At 31.9% G+C, this 21,879-nt stretch overlaps 1 long non-coding RNA gene across 1 annotated transcript in view; it reads right to left on the bottom strand.

The window, feature by feature from the left end:
- Nucleotides 1-13,513, bottom strand: part of LOC128203758 (uncharacterized) — a 340,403-nt gene extending 326,890 nt beyond the window's left edge. Inside the window, exon 1 of the long non-coding RNA XR_008256036.1 lies at nt 13,455-13,513. This is a non-coding gene — a long non-coding RNA (uncharacterized LOC128203758). The remainder of the gene's footprint in view (nt 1-13,454) is intronic.
- Nucleotides 13,514-21,879: the final 8,366 nt, after the last annotated feature.

Here is a 21,879-nt window from a genome sequence, read left to right as displayed (position 1 = left end):
AATTATTGCTTGAGAAAGTTATTTTGGCTAAAGGTATAAGATAGAATTTAACATGTTACGCTTAAGATATACATACGGAATTTGAGTCGAAAAAATCTTCCCCAAGACGACTTTCAGTTAAATAATTTTTAATTACTTATGTTTAAGATAATTGAAGTATTCTGTACTCAACAATGTAATACTAGTGTCTTATTGGTGTTATATGCATAAAAAGATGACCCAGCAAATGTACAAGTGGCGTCCCCTCCCTTATCTTTGTGAACTTCTTTTGATAATATCGTAGACCTTATACATATGGATTACACTAAAATATACACTTAAACACGTATTTTTGTTTTTAGGGGACGACCCAAAATAGCATACCCTGTTTCACTCTAGCTGTTGAACAACCCCTGAAAAGGACTTTGGGTATAACACCTAACCCAGTCGGTGAAAGTAATATCATTTTCAACCAGAAAGCATAACTGAAAAACATTTAAATCATTAAAGTTCATTTTATTAATTTAAGAATGCATAATTGTTCTGCTGCTTCAGTTAATCTTAACTTCTGTAATTGTGATCCATCTTTGTATGACAGAACGAAATAAAGTGCAGATTGTTTGACAGAATAACTTTTCAATGAAACAAAAATACAATTCATGCCACCTTCGAGATTTAAAGTCGATAGTTTATAAATTTTATAACTACAACAGGCAAAGAAAACTAGTAAGCATACCAGGTGATCTATATCAACTGAAATGTAATGACAACCAAATTGTTTGTTTTTTTACAAATTATATACCTTACATTGTTTGCATCGAACGACCTCTCATACAAACTAGCAGTAGTAACAGTAACACAAAATGAATTGAATTTCTGTTAACATTTCACCCAAACATTCACATAAATTTTAAAATAAATAAGTTTGTCATATAACTTTTAATTTGTGATTTTAATAACAGTTGTCATTTGATGGTAATATATTTTTGTACATTTTCTTTGAGATACAAAATGTTGATTTGTCAAAACAAATATTTGTATTCCTTTCACAGTCCTTATTGCCATGCATTTAATAAGGATTTTCAAATAAGAAGTTTAGAATGATAAAAACGATTTGATGAGGTGTTTTAGCAGCTGCGTATATCATGACATTTTTGTAAAATTGTTAATTCAGCTGATATATTTTTTGAAAGGAAAATCGAAGTTTTTTCATATCCCTTAATCGTAGATTTCGCCGGCTACCGCGTTTGACCCTGACAGTATTTAAAACAAAGTTATTTAAATTAAACTACGTTACTATTTACGGTTCCTAAACCACAATTTATTGATTGTTCATTGTGCATATGTTTTTAATTAAAATACTCGATATTCAATGAATGTTGTTTACTTAGTTTTCCCTTATCGTGAAAATGCGGTTACGCCAAGACTTATAATGACGATATGTCGACAGAAGATTAATATTTGTTGTCTTATAACGTTATGTTTCTTGTTTGTGTTTTGGCTTGGTCTTCAACAATAAATCAATTTATAGGTTAGAGTGGGCCTGTCCCCAATTTTATTTTATCGTATCTTTAACTCTTTAAATTTACAATGGGAACTACAAGGCTTATATTCAAACAATTTCACAGTGCAACACACACATGCTTCATTATAGCTAACTAGCCTTGCTTGTGCGAATACCTATATATTAGTGTTTCAAATTGAGTGTTTTAATCAAGATGCAAAAGTTATTGTCTACTGTGATGCTATGAGGTGATATCGCTCTTGACAATAAACTTAGTTTCTTTGCACGCTTTTATCAATGCATCCCACGGGCTGGCTGATCTATGTTGCAAAATTTATTTCAAATTTAAGGTACAGAACTCGTATCAAGATTTGCAATTGAGAAGTAGTGCCAAAATGTCTAATAAAAGCCGACTGTGACTTGTATTACCTCAATATTGGAATTCGATAACGAGTATATATTACAAGATATATTAACGTTTCAGAAAAATAATACAATCCCAGCAGTGTCCTAGACAGTAGTTGTGAAGTGTAATATCAAAATATGCTTAACATTAAAAATTTAGTTCTGATAACCGTTATCTCGTATATTGTGCACGTAGCTGTTAATATTCAAGACATTTTATCTATCCCAATAAGAGCTACTTAGAAACAGATAACAATGTGCTTTAAAACAGGTCTTCACCAAAGCGGTTAAAGCGTTTTTAATGGATATTGCCTGAATATAATTATCAATCAAACTTTTAGTATAATATTTGCAATCACAGTTGACATTTTAAATATCATGGGTCTGTATGACACTTTTCACTGAGCTACTATTTTTCCACAGTTATCAGAACTCGGAGGAATTCCTTTTTGCACACATGCACCTTGTCTACGCAACCTCAGACCTGATCAAAACTTTTTTAGTTGATATTGCCTTGTAAAATAACTATTGTTGTAAGTAATTCAATGGTTTGGGATAATTACTGTAAAATGTAGACTAAAGCGTCTACGTTCGACGAAAATACCTTATTGCCCATGATGAAAACTTGCAAATGCGATAACAAGAATAAAGTGAGGGATATTAAAATGTTCTCAACACGAATGGGGCGGAAAAGATATGAAGATATGCTGTACAAACTACAGCAAGCAAATAAATCGATAACATAAAAATGATTTAATGCCTTTGAGATACCAATAATGATTACATAATTTGCAAATCCCTTTTATATTAATTGTGAAGAGATCATTAGGAAGTAAACCAAGGTAATAACTCGGCGGTCTTTCTTCGTTAGGGACTGTCAATTGAACGAATATGTTCAGTGGACTTTAATGGTTATATTGAGCATTGACACTAGTTGTAATATTTGTCAATTGAAAGTAATAGTTATAATTGTCAATTGATAGTTAAGGAATATTTTAATGTTTGAAAGTGAATGCATTGTTTTTTCTATTGACCGTAATGGTGTTGTTTTAAAATTCAACCAATAAAGATAACCCGGCTTATGTCACAACTTCAGAATTAAACGATATTCCCTCTTGACTTTCGCATCGTTGTTAAAAACTCGTAGCCAATTCCCAATCGGAACACCTAGTCCTTCCCCGGCTAGATGAGTCTCGGATATATGCTGGTGCATAAGTAAAAGTAGTTCGTAAAGTAAGTATTAATAATATTATTTAATTGTAGTGTTCTAACGTGTAACTATTCATATCAGTAATACTCCCCAGACAAAAGTTCCTTAGACTTAATTGCTCAATTGAAATTATATGCGATCTACAAGCAGCGTAGTTAAATGTAAATAATTATGTCAAACTTTCGAAGGAAAATGGCCGAAAGGTTCCGATTGCGCGATACAGGTCATCAGGGAGGCGCTTTTTAAATATAATAACCAACAATTGTAACGATTCAATATATACATGTATGATGAACTATTTGGTTAAATGTATACATTTATTACCAAAATAAATTTAAAAGCTTCTGCTTTCTGGTTTAAACTAAGTTTCGCTTGCATGCGCTTCAAACAAACAAACTATATGCTGATACGATATAGGGCGTTCGAAGAAATAAGTACGATTATGTTGTTTTGTTCTACCATACAACATAATCGTACTTAATGCGAAATATACAAAAACAGAGGATACAAAATTAAACAAAATTCTAAATGTTTGATTTTTTATCATCCATGTACCATCGTTGCCAAATTGATACAAAAACAAAAACAAAAAAAACGAATGAAACTTAATGAAGTGAAATTTGTTTTTAGAACCTTGAAAATGAAAATAACAGACGGGAGGGAAGTGAAGTGAAATGCTGTGACACTCTTATTCAAAATCAATACATACACATGTATAACAAACATAAATTTTGACTGATAAACCTTTAACTACTTACTAAATAATGCATTCATGGACAAACTATTACTGATAACAAGGATTGAACCCTGTATTTAATAACAGAAAACGCAAAAATATTAAATGATTGGTGAATGCTAAAAAATTTACTGTGATCTACTATAGTCCCATTAGGTAGAAATACCGTGTAGTATGCACATTAATTTCAAATTAATCTCGGTATCCTTCATAAGAACAATTGTTTTCGACATATATCAATCCTATTTGGAATATTAAAACAATAGTTTTATTGTGGTAAATCTTATTCGGGAGTATGAGTGCATCTTTAAGATATGGTTAAGACGCATGCGTGTGCTTAATTTTTCAAAACCGATTTAATTGAAAATAAATATATAATTAATAAAAACTATATAAATATATGCTGAGGTTCCACAACAGGTTTATAAAACATTAGGTTTTAAACGAAGGTAACCAGTTTTGATCTTAAGAACACCTCTGACTGAAAGGAACAGCCATCTTTGGACAACGCGGAAAATTGTGGGCACATAGTCGACAGTATCCGCATGACTCTTTTAAAAATGTGCATATACCTTTCCGATCGGGAAAGACAACGAAAAGATTAAACAGTTGAAAACTATTAATGACACACCGTTAACTCCGGACTGTAGAGAAGTTCTAGTGCTTTTGTTCGTGGTCAACGGATAATTTGCGACTCGTGACTCATCTTCAAAGGCAATTACCATGATAAACCCAAAAATACTCGACAACCTTTTGCAACCCGATTCAACGCAGTTTAATCTTTTACGATTGATCTTTACCTTCCAGCCAGTAAGAGCTATGCTAACGGTTTATTCATTTTACCAACATCTGAAAACGCTCTTGAGATTGAAATGTAAGCATATACGTAATAACTAGCGCAAAGTAATAAAATTACAACAAGAATTCAATTACTTTAAATGGGAAACGCTTACAGGAAATATATACGGAGACTGTCTTAAGCTCATTATTGTAAAACAACCAGCATCTTCTTCTAAAATGAAAGTTGACATCTAAGAGACGTAATATGCACTTAGTAAGCTGTAATGAAGATACATAAGGGAAAGCCATTAGTAATATGGGGATATTCGGTCTGTTTAAAGGAAACCTTTTAAGTTTACCATTCTTCGATATGTTGTAAAATCTTGAAATACGGTTCAGTGTCCGAGTTTTAAAGGTAAATATCATGTCTTCTTGGTTTTAAACAACTTGTTTTTTTAACTGGCGCAATATTCCGTCCTACACAACTTCCTTTTATTGCAACCTCCTCGGAAAAAGAGCGCACTCCTTATTTGTGAACACAATCTTAATTTTGCATTTAATGAAACAAATATACTACGTTTTATTAATTTAATTTTGTTTGATAAATTGTTAACTACATGCTTTCAATAAGTTTAAAAAATACCATTACCGTTAAAAACTAGGATTTAGTTATCTGCTCATTTTGTTTCCTTGTATTGAAGAAATAAAAACAAAACTGATTTATGTATTTATTTGCTTATTGTTATCCATACTGTAGTATTTTTAGGGGAGCATTGATTCCTAAAATGATAATATTCGTAAAATAGAAAGTTCATACTAGGTAGTTTTTCGCCGCAACCTGGGTTGTCTGCCTTAATATTTATGACATGGACGTTGAATTATTGTTTTTTCAATATCGATGCAAAAAACGACATCTGAATTCACTTATCTTTGTTAAATTATATATATGTAAATATTGCATTGTGATACACATATAATACATGAAGTCCAATTTGGCAATATGCCCAGTTTCTTTTCCTATCTGATATGTCATTACAATATTAAGAACATGATACAAAGATAATATTTTGGCACACTATGTAGTTGCTAACATTGTGCAGGGTGTTGCTTTTCATTTGTAACAATTAAGAAAAGCTGAGTTAGTGTATGTTTTTTTTTTTCGTCATCCATACCTATACCGAATTTACATTGTGAACACAAAGTGAAACGAATTGAGACTATAGGCCAAACACTTCTATTCATCGAATTAAAAGAAAAAATAAATGAGAAATACCATTTTGAAGTCGTAAGGCAGACGCACAAATACTTTTTTCACCATGATATCAATTCGAACCATGTTTCATAAAGTGAAAAAAATAATACATAACATGAGAATGCATAACATATGTACAGAGTATATCATATTTATAATGAGATGGCGGTTTTATCTGTAGACATTTGGAAGCCGAAAAGGCTTAATTGATCAAATCAACAACATAATGTCTGTTCAATTGCCTATGAAAATGAAAACTTAATTGCTGTAGACATGCAAATTCAAATGGAGATAGATACAGAAGTAAAGATTGTGCGTCTAATCAAGAAAATGTCATTTGATGTATTAGAAAACGTAATATATTGGAAAAGAAAGAGGATAACATATGAGGTATCATTAATTGGTTGAAACATCATTTCAGTAAAATAATTACTTGTACAGTTATCAAAAAGATTTCATGTCAAGTTGTCACATATCGGTTATCTTAGTTACTAAGTCTTGTAACTCAATATAAACGTAGAAGGCGGGACACCAGTCATGCGATAAGTTGTTGACTGATGTTTAGATAGATTACGTTTGTTTTTAACTGATGTGTGTTCTATCTATGTGTCCGAATATTTCCGGTAAACAGTGTACTCAGGATTAATGTCTGCAACTATGATTATTTATGGAACTGAAAACATAAATGATTAACATATAGTCATGTTCAGATTAATGAATTTATTCGTTGTGATTCATATGAACACATGTATTAGGCTCGTATAACACGTGATCGCATTCCAGACGCCGAATACACTAAAAAACAAAATGAAGTTGGCAAATGTTTGCGGTAGCAAACTAAATGCGAATATGCTTTGGCTTTGTTAATATGGACAAAATGAGATATACAAAGATGTAAGGGGGAAAAGCATTTATAAAACATACGAAAGCTGAATCTGTTAATTTTTACATTTCTCTCGTCAGAAATAAGAAAAATTAGACCAAAATGGCAAAGTTTATGTAGCAGTTGCGACTATTCACAACACATGACTTTTAAATAAACTAACGATATCAATTTACTTTAACAAACTATGTTAATAATTCTTTTTGCCGACACAAGCAAAAATGTTCAGTTTTGAAACACTGATGTAAAGCACAGGTGTGTATTATGGATGCATATAATGAGTCATATGGAATATCGACATAATAATAATGTATTGTTGGCGGATAATCATTACAACAAGAGCCTTTCAAGACATTCATTATATAAACTGCACTACATTTTATCGTCTTCTTTGTTATTAATGCCACAGCATATTATTTGTTTGTTGGCCACGTTATTGTAAATTATTTCATGTAATGAGTAATATTCTGATTTACAAATGGATAACATAGCTTAATGTTTTTAACCGTCATAGTTAATCCCTTCGTCGTAATTATGCTTTCCTGTAGATAAAAAAATGGTCCATTCAGCACGATTGCATCCACCATTATCATGTTATGATGACACGCGGGTTGAAACCAGTATATTGCTGTCTACATTCCTTAAGATCTTAATGCATATGTGGGTTTGATCGTGAAAGAAGCTATGTCCTCACAAATGGTTTTTCGTTTTTAGAAATGCAGGAAGCATACAGCAGTTTTATTCACGAGTGGTCTGTTCCAACAGATCTATTTATTCGTCAGTCGTAATTAGGGTGGGTTTATAGAGAACTTTCATGGAATTGCGTTTGTGATCCCTAGGGTCAAGGTCGAGGTCTTGGGATTTTAATTGGTTCCTCTAAGGTCAAGGTCAGTTTCACTGTTACTTAACATAGAAAAACAACATGTAAAACTAAATCTCACAATCTTCGTTCAAAGAGTGTTATACAGTAGTATATCATCAACTATATAAAGGATAAAGCCTGTAAAAACAGTGTGTGTGTACATGGCCAGGGGCATTGTTGTTTCAAAATGTAGATGTTGTAAACGGTCAGCATGCTCTTACACAGAGTTAATTCGCAATTATATCCAAACTTGAGAGGTTCACATTTTTTAACAATTTTCCTACAATAATGCAGTTCAACATTAATACATACATTTACGGTTATGGAGCTGAACCCCTTTTCACTTGTCAGTTGTATGCATATTGGCACGAATCGAATGTATCCAATCATTTTAAACATAAATGAAATATTTTAGAATGGTAGTATGTATTCAACAATATTTGTCTCTTAAACAGTGTATATAATTAGTATAATATAACCTCATGTTATTGTGTTTTTTGCAGTTCTGGTGCAAATACATTTGTTTTCTATTAAGAAAGGTCAGACATCTTAAATTAACATTTGTTGTAGACAATGTAATGGTTGTTTAATGATATTTTAAACAAGTTTCCCAATATGTTTTTTATTTAAGCCCATGTGTAATTATAATACAATCACGTGCTGGAATCTGTCTTAAAACTTTACGTTTGCATCAAATTTGAAATGAAGCATTAAGGATCATTTTGAACTGTGTCTTGGCGCTTAAGTTTTATTCAGATGTTTTCAGAGTAAACAGAATATTGAGGCTATTTTACTAAAATGGGTTCGATTTCCACAATGGACATTGTCTAAAGACAGTGGTTTTACCCAGCATCTGGTGCATGGGTCACGCCTGCAAGTGCCAACGAAAGACGATATGTAATGGTACTAATGAATCTCTCTCCTGACATTTGATGGTAACGTGTGATAAATTGTACTATATAGAGCCGGTTTGTCTCCTTCGTACTCTCCATTCTCTCCCTTTTGTTCTGACATCGCTTTAAACTAGCCCATTTGTAGAGTCTAGTTCTTTAGAGTTTCCGTGAAAAAAAAAACGTTAGGATAGCCTTGTTCGATTTGAGATCGCTCATATCATATCGCTCCTAGACAAGTATTACATATTGAGGCTTTGACGCAAACCCCATCTACAGCGACAATCCTATTCTGATAAACTGCATTGTTCGAAATAAAGTAAAACACATAAACAAGTCTTTGTTGAATGTGCGTTGACAGTAATTACGTGCTTGATAAAGCAGTTTTAACAAGATATGTCTTTTCTTATAGATTGTTAAAATGGTGCACACCACTGTCAATATTCACAATATTCTATCAAGGCAATTGAGTTTAACTGTTAAACGGTTAAATAAGTGCTTTTAACTTCTTAGCAAAGAAGCCAAACTAATTTCATTGCGGATATATAATGAATAATGACCAATTAATTTATAATTAAAGTACAATAGCATAACAATCATAACGTTTGTAAAACTCATCTCTCCCTGATGAATCGTTGTTGAATGTAATATTCGTGAATTTAAAGAAATGGTCGTTTTTTAATTTAAGAAATGGGCGTATTTGTCAATTTCCATTGTTTGAAATATTTATCAATTGACAGTTATGGTCATATTTGTCAATTTAAACTAATGGTAGTATTTGACAATAATTGAAATATTTGTCAATTGGCAGCTTTGGCTCACCCATTACAGACCATGTATGTGTGCCATTCTCATTTTAAAACACCTCTTAGTTTCAGACGAAATGCCGCGAGTAAGTATTATAAACCATGAATCATTCAAAGAATATTAAATACCTTTTCATAACGAAAACGTGTGTGATTCCTAAAATACAAGAATAATAATTCATTTAGGATACCTTATTTTGTGAAAGGTTCTCGTTTGATATCCGATGATTTATATGAGTATGAAGGTCTTTATTCTTTCAGTGCTTCAGAATGTTTAAAAGCCGACGGATAATACCTGTCAGGCTAAGTATGGCGTCTGCTTGATAACCCAGTGGTTATAAGCCATTGGAATGACGTGATCCCTCATTACCCTCTTATTTGAAACGTACTTTACATACAAAATATACCTCAGTTATATTTCACTGACTGTATTTTGCTCAAATCCATCATATTTGAATCCTGAACCTCCCTTAACAAACCACATGTGAACTCGCTGTTCTCAACAAACAAAGAAACATCCCATAAGAAACGAATTTAACGTCGTTTCGTTCCGTTTTTAAGTGAAGTAGGTTAATGCCTTTGGGCTGTCAGCAGCAAAATCTCTCTGAATATTTGTTGCGGAACACGCCACTGATGATGTCGAACCAGAAAAGAAATTCGAAACATGAATGCATCATTGAAGCTGAATAAGAAAAGCCACACATGAAAACTAGTTCGTTTCCTCGGATATTGAATTATTTATTTTATTTATTATATGATGTCTGTTGTATAACAGAGTTTAATCAGACATGTCTTACAAATTACAATGTTTAAGCCCGTTCTGTTGTTAAAAAAGGAACACGGTACACGGCCCTGGGACAATTCTTCTCCCAATTGCGGTATGACGTAACATTGCGATATGACACAGTGTGGCGCGTTTTTTCCGCTATGCAATTATTTAAATGTTATTATATTTGGGGAAGAAAACAAATGTATTAAAGTGTAAAATCAAACAATATTTTAATTTGTTTACAACAAAAGCTATGCCATTTAAACAAATATGTATCCTTCATATACGTTTTTCTAAGGTTATAAATTCACCTTCAACGATTAGTGCCTTAACGATAACAAGTCACTAAAGGTCTGGGATTTCGGCCGTTTTGTTAAATATTTATTACACAAAAGAAAATGCGATATAGAAATCGATGACGGAACCACTTGTAACCAATAAGATTGATTTAGAGGTAAGATCATTATTATTAATTATACGTACCTCAAATCTAATTTATTACAAAGAAAATGTAATTTGTATTGATTTAAGTCGGCTAGACTAGTAGTAAAGAACGAAAGTAAAATAACGTAAAGATGAATCTGTTAAAACTTTAATTATACCTGAACTCAAGCACTTAATCGATTATTCACAATTCCTGTGCTGTTGGGCATCATTTTAAGAATTTATTTATTATGCATCCTTTTATCCATAACAAAAATATTCTTTACACTTATGTGAAACGTTTTGAATTTTGCATCCATTAAAGTAGCAAAAACATACTTCATGAGATAATAATATGAAATGCAATTAACATTTCTTTCCTATACTAATCTTGATCTAAACTAATATCAAAATGTTTGCTATTCACAATTGAGCATACCCTACTCGCTTTCCATGAACTTTATTTCTCTTAAAGCAATTTATTTTTTATCTATTTTTGTTTTTTGTTATTTTGTGGGGGGGGGGCATAATCGCACTGTAATGATTTACTAGAACATCAAAATGTGTTGTGTTCTGGCAATATCACATTAAATTCGACAAGAAAAAGCAATTTTAAAGTATTAGAAAATCAAAAATAAATATCCTTCAATACTTATCTTGAGTTCGTTCTAATGCAAATTCCTAGCAATGTAAAAAATGCGCATTAAACATAATTAAACCCACTGTTTGTTTGTTGAGGATCTGGCTGACGCTTACCAATCATAATGATGAATGACGTCACGAAAGTGTTTGTTTTAGTTTGGCAAAAGTGTTTTCGTGTTTGTTTTATAAGAGACTTACGCCTGTATTTTGGCTTTGTAACTTATATTCAATGCAGCGAAAATACACACTGTGTGGCCGCCAACATCACCAGATAAGCCTGTCCAATAGAACTCACAAAAACGTTTTTACATTCAATACTATTTCTAGCAAGATGTTCTAAACAAAGAAGGTCCTCCTATCTTCCGCTTCTCTATGTGTGATATTATAATTAACTCAGTCTGTTGAATTTGTCTTGTAATATGATCAAATGATGTGCACATCAATGCCATCATTCATAATGTTTTATCAAGCATAATGATTAATACCAGTAAATAGATTTCAAGTTGCTTTAAATTCAAATAATAACAGCGTTATTATAATGGATTTTGCAAGACTGAAAGATGATTATATATTCAAATTCAAGAAAGTCATCTGAATTAAGTGATCTGCATGGACAGATGTATAAGGTCATTATTGAAAGATGCGATAACAATAACTGGTAATTGTTGCAGGAAAAATAATCTATTTCTACTTTAGTTTTCATGACTGTATATTTCATAAATATTTTTACAGGAAGTCAATGCCATTTACACACGTAGAGGTATTGGTATTAACTCGGCCCTTGAGTGGTGTTGTTTACAACGTGATATGAGTATTTGAATGAATACAAATTACATGGTTATGATGAGTTTTAGCGAAACTATCCGAGAACGTGCGTGATATACATGCTCATCTGTAGTATTCTGTAGCATTGTAGCAGATAAACTGAAACAGATACACAGATAAACTGAAAGCGGTTAATAATCTTGTAGATATGACTCGGAAATCACGTCACTTAAACGAAGACCGCTGTTGTTACGTATACGAATGACTGTGTCAATTAGTAACTGAGAACACTTATATAAAAGCGGCACAAAGTATCTCTTGCAAGTTGATGAGTGACTTTTTTATTCTGAAGATGGCGTTCAGCATCATATACATCATCGATGATTAAAACGCAGACGAATGCGGTATATTATATAAAACAAACACTGGTTTGAAATGTTCACATGCAATTAAATGTACAAATTATCTTCGGGTTAGATTTCGGCTAGTTTGTCAATGACAATGTTAGATTCGTCAATAGCTGTTAGTGGATTACTATCAGCCTATCAATACTCATTTTGCTTTACTTCGACCAAAATACAGAGGCGGCCAGAGTTATATAATTGACTGTTGATGTATATGATGACATAACAACTGAGATAATCATCTTGTAAAGCAGTCAATGAAAATGTCTGTGTTATAATTGATTACTGATTAGGAGTAAGACATGGTGAGTTCGTACAAACAAGAGATGAGATTAATCAAATAATGAAGTAACTTAATTAATATGTTTTTGTTGAAAAATTATTACGTTTGAAGAGTTTGATCGACATGTCATCAATATAAATGGAACCTTGAGTAAAGGACTTAGAGGGAAAATAAGGGATTGCGTTACAATTGATGAATAAATGAGGTTTTAGCTTTGAAGTAAAAGCCTACTGACTGAATATAATATTACCCATAAGTTGTGTACTGAACTTCTAATTGTTAGAATTGTATTTTTTTATATTTAAATATGTTGTGTATAATTTAAGCACGTAAGTGCTACTTCGAACACAACTAAAAGCCAAACGAGATATTCATTTAGCATACATTTACATTATTGATAAGTATTTGAAATATATATCTACTCAATATAATTATGGTTTCCATAAACTATGCACAACCAACGTGTTTTGTAATCCTTTGTCGCAAATGCACAATAAGGGAACACATTTAGACATGCTATCATACCTATGTTAAAAAACAACAACACTATATGTCTTATAAGTGTTGCCTTAGAAGGATGATTTAGGCAAATGTAATTAAAAGGTATCCAGTTTATCTCTGACAAATCTTGAGAGCATAAATATAATATACCTTATTAGCGACATTTAATGTATACATCCTACAAATTTGACATTCTATCATTTCATACAAAAATAACAATTAAAATCAAAAAGAAATGCGAAAAAACTTTATATCATTATATATGTTAGTAGCTTTTGACTGAAACAATCTTTATATGCAATAATGTATATGTGTTTTTGCATTTTTATATAATATAATGTATGTTTAATATGTACTCACAGTTTAGCTATCGAGTCCTTGAATTACAATCTGGATTATGCTCCGATATAATCTTTACCTAGAAACAAAAACAAACGTGTGAAAGAAATCCAGCTAGCAATCTGATTTGCAACAAGGCTGTTATAACATAGTCATGGCATGTACAATTTACAGCCTTCATGATGGATCAGTGGCAATAGAGGATGCAGGTTGCCAATTAAAATGATTATTATTATGTTTAAAAATTTGAAAGATACCTCACATGTTTCATTGAAGTGTGTATCCTTTAAGTAAAGCAGATTGAATAGTTATTTTATGACTAGTGCGCTTGTTATAGCATATTTGCAAATTCATGAATATCTTTAATGTTTACCACAAGGGGTACTTGTGTTTGATAACACGATTAATTGTGCTTTATTGAAACATGAAAGAGACATTGTTAGCATCACCCACCGGCACTGCATACATTACCGTTTTGGGATTTGTAAAACGTTAATTAATTCGTTTCGTGTTTCTTGCTTCCCATTGGTAAGAGAATTCGCTTAAGTCTTTACGAAGCACAATTGCAGACGTTTATTTTTTATCTTCCATTACTTGGTACAAAAATATTGAAAAGCTTGATTTTAAATCTAATAAAACAAATATTGCGACATCCTTATTTAATTTACTATATGCTTTGTAATTTGTTTATTTCACTGTTTCTCACAAATTTGGAATTGGTAATGCGTTCAATCTATCTACTTTTTTATAATTAAGTGTTTCAGAAATAAGACAATACACTTGCAGAAAAAGTATTGTCATATTTTCGTCCATTTTGCAGTTTAATATTATTCATAAATTCTTCTAGACAATTTTGTTTTTCAAATATGAACTCATGACGAAATACATTTTATGGCACTAGTCACAGATTAAGCCGAAATACGTATTTAAACTATGTATGCAGAATGGTTTTCAATTATTATCCCAGTTAGAAAAAGGGGGCGATTAACTTCAGTTGATGGTGATTTCCATGATAGCTTAACTATAAATGCATTATCAAACTTTCTTTATCAATATTTTTTTTTTTCATTTTAATCAGATTTTTTTTAATTATGTCTAACAAGTGAACAGTGTTAGGTGTTAATCAAATTGACGCACGTCTGAATCGTGTTCGAACGCTTTGGTAAGGTTAACAATTCAGAGGGTTTAGAAAAATGAATACTCGCTTTTACTCCCACATTTAGATATTTATCAATTAAAGTGAGTGATACTTCCTTCGTTTGATGAAGCGATCAATTGATTCGTTAAATCGACAAATAGAGTTAAAAATGGATTGTATTGAAAGAGATTTCCGATGAACGAACTCAATAATTGCTTGAGATAATTTGAGTTTGACATATGTGCACGAATATCACAACAAATATCCTGAATAGTTACGGAAATGTTCATTGACATTCTCGTTTGATCTTTTTGAACAAAAAGGCCCGTTTAAGACTGTTTGTTTGGCTATTTGATAATTATTGCCTCACTTTCATTTCGTGCTTATGTGTCTTCAAATTTTACTCATAACAATGAATAAGTTTTATTTTGATCCAGTATGTCAGTTTCAATGCATCCACATCATTTGGTTGGATGACATGTGTATTAAAAAGTTAAATGCACTATATCCTTATGCAGACACGTAACGCACTTCGTGAGGCTCTGTATTTCATATTGATACATCGATTTATAAACAAGCCATTGATAACATTATTTAATTGATTTATGAAACAATTCTTTCTCACACGGCATTAAATATAAAACAAGTGATTAGAAACATGCAGTGTATCAATTTTTTCCCTTGTTTTTGGAGTTGCATTAATTCAAAGTTCTATTCAGTACAAAGCGTTGCTACTAGACATATACAGCATTTCACTAACCAATACAGTCAACTAAAATTTTCAATTAAACCATTTGTAATACTTCATAATATATTTCTTTTCAGGATGTAGTTTTACCGATTGTATACCGTTTCAAAAATGATACTTGTGTTTATTATGAGCAGAAGCACTCATTTTATAAGTTTATTGCATTTAGTAAGTTACAAAGTGTATTAAGAAATGCAATGCTTTCAAGTACAAGCACTTTATTGTGTTATCGTTAAATATAAAACCTGTGTAAAGATGATAAGAATATATTCTTCTGCAAATGATTAGCAGTCCCTAGATGCTAAACAAAGCGTATAATTTCCCAAAAGAACACGTTTGGTCAAACACAGAGTAATAAATATAAATGTTAAAGTCCTCTAATGGGTTGTTTATTGGATATCGCAGAAGCTAGTAGACATTAAACCGCCATTTCTCATAAAGATATAAATATAAACATTTTTGTCATTCGCTATATTTGACTTTTGTTCGCTTATTTTATAGAATGGATAGTTATGCTTTATCTAATGTAGAATCATTTAATATTGGAATGTTATAATAATCATAATTTTTTGTTGCTTAAAATCAGAACTAATTTTGTGTACATCTGGGTGAAACAAAAGGACCACGGATTTGGCTAGACAAAACACGGGTAACTCTAATTTGCTGCAGAGAAGTAAAAGATGCAAAGGGTCATAGGAAAAAAAATACAAACACAGCAAGCAGACCGCACATGACCGTGTGCATAGATATATCAATTAACTGTGGAGTAACCAACTTGAAATGGTAATAAAACCTGATTTCACTGGTAAACAATTTTACTTGGAACGTACACTAATTTATGAACATGTTTACTTCACATGGTTCTCAACAAATATCGTACAAGCCCCAATTAGTTTTTACGCAAAGAAATGTATAACTACTTCACTCCTATGGTTCAATGTAAGTTTTGCTACTTTGAGTAATAAATGGCCATTTTAAAATCTAACAATGGACTATTTACTGGATACCAGAAAAGCTATGACAATATGAAGCCCAATCTTTTAAAACTTTTACCACTTTTCTATGGTCTAATTTGATATCGTGTTTCAATCCCGTAAAGAAAAAAATAAGTTCCCTAGATACTTTCTATGAGCTATTCTTGTTTTTGTATTTGTTAAACATCAAGATAAGTAATATTCAGCATCAGAAATGACTAAAGAAAATTAATTGTTTTGTTTCAAATCTATAAACAGCTTAATCATTGCTTCACTTTAATTTCTCTGTTTCCCCGGCTAAAATCTGCAATGTCGGTATACGAATTGAACGAATTTCTGCTCGGCATTAGATTAAACTGGGGAAATGTATTTTCATTTCAATATCGTATCACGTTTTATTTAACCATCTCTCAGGGGCTGTTTGCAATATTGGCGTTAAATGAACAAAAATACTCCAAAGCTAATTGCACAATGTATTCTTTAAGCATTTGAGGTAAACATTATTATTTATCAAAATTAGTAGTATGTTCTTCCTGTGCTATGAACGAAACGATTCATAATTATTGATGTTAAGTGGTGCCAATAACATTTGTCAATATTGCAAACAGGAAAACGGATAAAGTCGAATTTATTCAAAATGATACTGATATGGATATAGCCTGGACAATACAGCATGGTTGATCACATCAGAAACTTCTAGTCTGCGGAAATGTTTGTTTGTTCGCAGTTATAAGAAAACGTCTGTTCAGAGTGTTTCTGGGGGGGGGATGTTGGTGTGATCGTGGTTATTTTTGTACTTTACACGTCTGAACTGAATGCATGGCCAATGGATCTTAAACAAATATGAAGTGATTTACCCAAATCGTCTTATCGTCTTACATCCCCCTTTCCATCTGATTCGTTCTGTTTGGGTTTATGAAGTTAAGTAAATCTGATATCATTGAGCTATTTTTGCAACATTTCTGGACAAAGATCAAGAAGACACAGCTTATATCCCCAAGACGACACCCCAACCCCCCCGCATGACTATTATAAAATTCCCTTCACTTTAAGCACATAAAAGCACTAGCGCTAAGATGATTTAGGTAGTTTTTGGTCTCTTGAATACATCTGTCATATTGACGTAATACAAATAATAAGTAGACTTCAAAAAGTGGTTTGTCTAGTATACGCTACAAAGTAGTTGACATTTGTATCTTTTTGAAGGGTGAGATACCTCGTTTAACCACAATAAAATATTTGATATTACTAAGACAGTGTGATAAATTACGTCATATATGCTTCGTCGGAAGGCAATATTTTGCTTAAAATAAAGACTTAAATCAAAGATAACGTTTTGCTCACTACACTATTTGAAATGAAACAAAGGCCAGTCTATGCCGCTTAAAGAGCCCCACCTTTGTTTTATAACATGAGTTTGATAAGGTGATTAGTTTCATCAAACGCTTCGACAAACCTGTTTCCAAAACAATATTTTAACAGTGCTCCGTCAGACGACCGTATCGTGAAAAGGTTTCTCGAAGTGTTATAAGAAACTAAACTCTCAATCAAAATTTGGTAAAATACCGAAGGCGGGGCTCCGTAAGCGGCATAGACTGCGCTAATTTTCATTTTAAATGGTAAATAAAATGAAAAGTTATCATTGTTTTAAGTCTTCAATCGAAGCACACTATAGCCTTCCGACGTAGCATTTATGACGCAATTTATCACGTGGTATACACACATAGTAAGAGAAAAAAGTGTTCTGCTTCTAGAAAGCATCTGTTGGTTTGTACACTTTCATAAGAAGTGCAGACTATATGATAGGTAAACGATTCAATGCACTATAATCATCGTTCAGCGCACGCTTCTAAATATAATGTCGATAGTTATGAAACGTACATGCGGAAAACAGAATGATTTAACCCCAGGCTTTTTGTATAAAATGAGTGACATTATATAACATACAATATGCATACTCCTTGCTACTAAACGTGTACTATTAAATCAAACTGTAAAAGCGTAACAAAAATGGATTGTAATTCATTATTTAATTATACATATAGCAGTCGTGCTTTTTTGGACAAACATATTTTGTTCCTCAAATTATTGGCAGACGAAATGCAAACATTAGTACGTTTTATTTTAGATACGATAATGAATTTAATCGGTTAAACATTCACTATTTTTTATTTATTTTTAATGGGACTTTTGCACTTCATTGAAATACTAGACTCAACATATGGAATGACACTTTTAATTTGTATTTAAAAGAAATTGTAAGGTTAAAGCAAAATATATGAAATAACCTTCAATCGAAAAAGTCCTAATTGCTAATTCATTGCAAGGTAAATTATAGAACTTATCATATACAAGAATCCCCCAAGCAATATGTTCTAAATATAGTAGTTCTTATGTGAATATTTTCATCTCCTCTCCTCTGAGTGTGAAAAATACTTAACGCTACAATGTTAGCCCTAATAGGCGTTATCTGGTCATGTGTTTAAGCGTTGTGCAATTGCCCCCAACATTCAAGTGTTTTTATCAATCCCATTTATATTTACCAAGGAATAGATAACAATGTGTTTTAAAATTCGCCTGCGCAACGAATAACAGTGTTTGGTTTTATTATGGATTTTGCTAGTCGGAAGATTTCAGAGGGTAAAAACCTCATAATTAAAGAACAAAAACGTGTATATAAATCCGAAAATGATAACAATACCATATATTATTAGAGAATTTGTTGCGTTAATAGTTGACCCCCTTATGTTGTCCCGCATTGCATTTATCGCTGTACAGTTACATTTTAACGAGTTATCGGCATAATGTTTGATAATCGGGGAAACTTATCCTTGCCTCCATGTAGTCGTCAATTACTAAAACTAAAACAAATAACTCAATACAAAAAAGATGGCGTAACGAACGTTCCGCGCCAAGCCCACGACATGAGTTTTGACTGATGTCCCTATAATCCCTGCTTGCTTTTAGCTTAAGTGATTCCTTACTAAAATGTTAATTTTAATACCTGTTTGTATTTTTGTTAATTTCCGTAAAACAGCATTAATTACTTAAAAGTACTCAGGATTAATTGATTCGTGTGGCTTAGAACTTAAATAATTAATTGAAAATAAATATTAAGAATATCTGATGAATGATAGTGACCTGCACGAAGATATGTGCATGGATGCTGTTGCATATGCACTGCACGCATTCAGAAGCAATAACGGCGCCCCATATTTTAAATTGTCTTTTTTTCAATAACTTTCATGTATGTTTGCTTATTCCACAGGGATTGACACCAGTGTTGACTATATTGTGTATATAATATGCAACAGAAGTACATATTGATTGGCCGGTAACACCACCAGGTGTCACTTTATTTAAAACCAATGACATAAGTTGTTGCATTGTTTTATTCAATTAATACAAATACACAACTCATCTGATTAGCAAGATGTTATTAATGTAAGAGGACATTCTTAATTGTTTCTATCTCCTCCGTGTATGATATCTTACTTAACGTTACAATTAAAGCACAAATAAACGTTATCATGTGGTGTGAAAATAATGTGCACATCATATCTATATTCAAGACGTTTTATCAATCCCGTCGAGTGCAGAGAGAAAACAGCTAACAGCAGGCTTAAAAAAACGATGCTTTATTGCAAAGAATTTTTACGTTTTTCATAATTGTCTTCGGCAGACTCAAGGTTTTTGAATTTATCAGAAACATGATAAGAATTCAAATTGGAATTCTAAAAAACGAAAAATAAATGTTGTTTATTAAAAGAATGATAATTACATCAACATTCGACTTGTATGTTATGTGGTTCTTTAACATTTTTATATTAGTCATCGGCATACTTATCGTCAATTCACACATTGTTTTGCACAGACGGGTCTTGAGGACTTCAAACTAGACTTAAACACTTCATTCATAACCTAGTGAAATATACATTTCAAGCGGTAATTCATTTATCTCGGAGCAAAAATTAGAAGCAAGTATCCAAAATATTGTGATTTCTTTTAGAAGAGGCCATAACGAGATCAGTTTACCCTTTAAAGGGAAATAAAGTGTTATGAACAAAATATTTATAAGCTAAGCAGATAATGCAATAATTTTAAAAACTACAGCAGATAATAATTTGATAACCTCCCAGACAATGTCATTCACTGCCTATGAAATGAAAACGTAATGTAACAAATTTCCGGCAAAGCCAATTGATACGCATTGTTGAAGTTCTTTGGAAGCTCAACATATTTCAAAGGAATAAATTGACATTCTCACTTCATTTGAGACCATTGTATGGCAGTAATGGTTATAGTTCTACTTGCATTTTCAGTCACTATGCCCTCTGGGAAATGCTTACCAAAAAAGGCCAATAAATTTCATTCAAATGCAATAAAATACTGGTTTTAAACTAAAGCATTTGTAATTTAATATCAGTTTATTAACAGTAAATTATTTAGCGTTAGGAATCATTGTCTCTCGTTTGAAACCCGCTTTTTTATATTATAAAAACAAATAAGTGTGAAGGCTATTGAATTTAGCTCGTAAAATTGAGTTTGTCGTCTGCTTGGTAACGTTTGGTTGTCGTAATTATGTAAAATAGCAAATTCCCTCGTTATCAAATTATTACATCATATGAACAATACAAACAAGATAGACTTGTGATATATTAAACAGTCTTTGGCTTTTATCTGTGCAAAATGGTCAAATCCCAAATGTCAGGTGAATATGCCCTTTTCATCATACAAAAGAAATATATTCTACTTGGTTTGAGACCATCTTTTGACAATGACGGTCATAGCAGTACTTGTATTTTCACAGTCGCAATGTCCTGTAGGACAAGCTTACTAAATAAACGCCAAAAAATGTCATTCCAATAAAATGAAATAATGTTTTTTAACTAAAGCATTTTGGCATCTTTGGCTTTTATCTGTGCTATTTGATATAAATACAAAAAGATCAAATTTCAAATGACAGGTGAACTTAATATTTTCATCATACAAAGGAAATACATTCACGCCATAATGCCGATGTGCTTTCAGCAGCATTATCTATCTGAGGAAAACTTTACTGGAGACTCTACGGGTAATCTCGTGACATTATCTTTTTCTAAATTAGCACACTCAAATAAACATGCTCTGAGATTTATCTCGAAAATAGTGTGTTTCATAACCTTACTATTTCCAATTTGGCTTTCATGACCATTAATTTTATCAAAGGTAATCCATGGAAATTAAAAATTTGGAGGTATCGGTATGGATATTTGCTTAGATTGGTTATACTCATATCTACTCGAAGTATATGCTATCCGCCATTTATGTTATCAGTGACTTTGAAAGGTAGGACTTGTTTAATAACGTGTCTGCTCCTCAACAATCAAATAAACTTCATATATGAATGCTATATGTAATTACTTAAAATACAAATTGTTATGATACTTTTTGTACCATTCTTATATCTTACAAAGTATATACATTTTATGACCTATGTAGAATCGAAATCAATGTCTTTGTCAACCTGTTAAAATCTCAAGCACCCGCACAAATATTCGGTTCATCGTTTTTAAATCTTTTTTACTGTTATTAAAACACAATTGT

The sequence above is a fragment of the Mya arenaria genome, chromosome 9, assembly GCF_026914265.1.
Source record: "Mya arenaria isolate MELC-2E11 chromosome 9, ASM2691426v1".
NCBI classification, from domain to species: domain Eukaryota; kingdom Metazoa; phylum Mollusca; class Bivalvia; order Myida; family Myidae; genus Mya; species Mya arenaria.
Note: the sequence above shows the minus strand (reverse complement) of the source record. Positions and strands in the feature narration are given on the sequence as shown.